This window comes from Brassica oleracea, unplaced genomic scaffold, assembly GCF_000695525.1.
Source record: "Brassica oleracea var. oleracea cultivar TO1000 unplaced genomic scaffold, BOL UnpScaffold01516, whole genome shotgun sequence".
NCBI lineage: Eukaryota > Viridiplantae > Streptophyta > Magnoliopsida > Brassicales > Brassicaceae > Brassica > Brassica oleracea.
Window position 1 is genome coordinate 4,092 of NW_013618050.1, and position 1,347 is coordinate 5,438.

The window sequence follows — 1,347 nt, forward strand, 5'->3', positions numbered from 1 at the left end:
AATTCTGTGATACATGTCCATACCAAGAACGGCTTGGCCGAAATCTTTTAAAACGCAAATAGCTGATTGATAGACCATAACTTATGAGGTCAAAACTCTCATTCACAGCTTGGGCCACACGAAATTTACATGCACCTAAGTTAATACGCATCAGACCATTTAGTGAGCATAGATATCCCCTATCAAAATTATTAACGGGTCAAGAGCCAGACATACCCCATCATAAGACATTTGGATGTGATATCTATGTACTAATTATTCCACCACAGAGAAAAAAGATGGGACCTCAAAAGGAGGATGTGGATATATGTTGGATATGATTCTCTCACAATAATAAAGTACTTTGAGCCAACTATGGGTGATTATATTTGAGGCCAAGTACACGGATTATTTTAAGACCAGGAGGAGAAAAATAATAATAAAGGTGCTAAAAGAATGATAAAAGAAATAGAATGGAATCAACCATCAATGTCTTGGCAAGATCCTCGGACTAAAAAATGTGAAATAGACGTCCAAAGATTATACATTTACAAAGCTAGCTAATCAAATGCCAGACACATTTGCTGACCCGAAAAAAAATGACTAAGTCATATATAAACCAGCTTGTAAAGCACCAACGAATTTGATGTCCAAGAAGAGACACAGTCAAGTTGCTACAGAGTCTAGACAACGTATGAAACATGGTAGACCAATAGGTTCCAAAAGATAAGAATCCTCGGAAACAAAAGAAAGGTGCAGAGAATGATAATCAAAATCCAAATCCGAGGTTACTAAGGAAACCATCCCAGACATGGAGGTAAGGCCGGCCGGCTCTAAAATACAGGTACCAAAAAATGTATCTTGGGACGCCAAGCTGCAAAGTATTAAAGGTCCCGATAATAATGAATCTCAATCAATTGTATCATGTCTGGAACATAATGGAACCAATAAGGAATGTCGACATAAGATGATTTATTTGCATACAAGGTAGCACTTGAATTTATGAATATAAGCGAGGATCATGAACCCACGTCAATATAAGAGTGTGCACTCGTAGAACAGATTGGATTGAATAGAAACGTGAGGTTAAATAGTTTAAGGAAGAAATGCATATTTGGCCATATGATTAAGACGTTATATGATGTTAAAACCAGTGGATATAAATAGGTCTTGTTAGGAATAGAAATAGTGAGATATAAAGCTGATGTTGCACAAGGATTCTCACAAAGACCAGTAATAGATTATGAGGAGACATACTCCCATGTGGTGGATGCAACTACTTTTAGATTTCTCATAAGTCTGGCTATATAAGAGAGAAAATTAGACTTGCAGCAAATTGATGTAGTGACTGCATATTTATATGGTCCA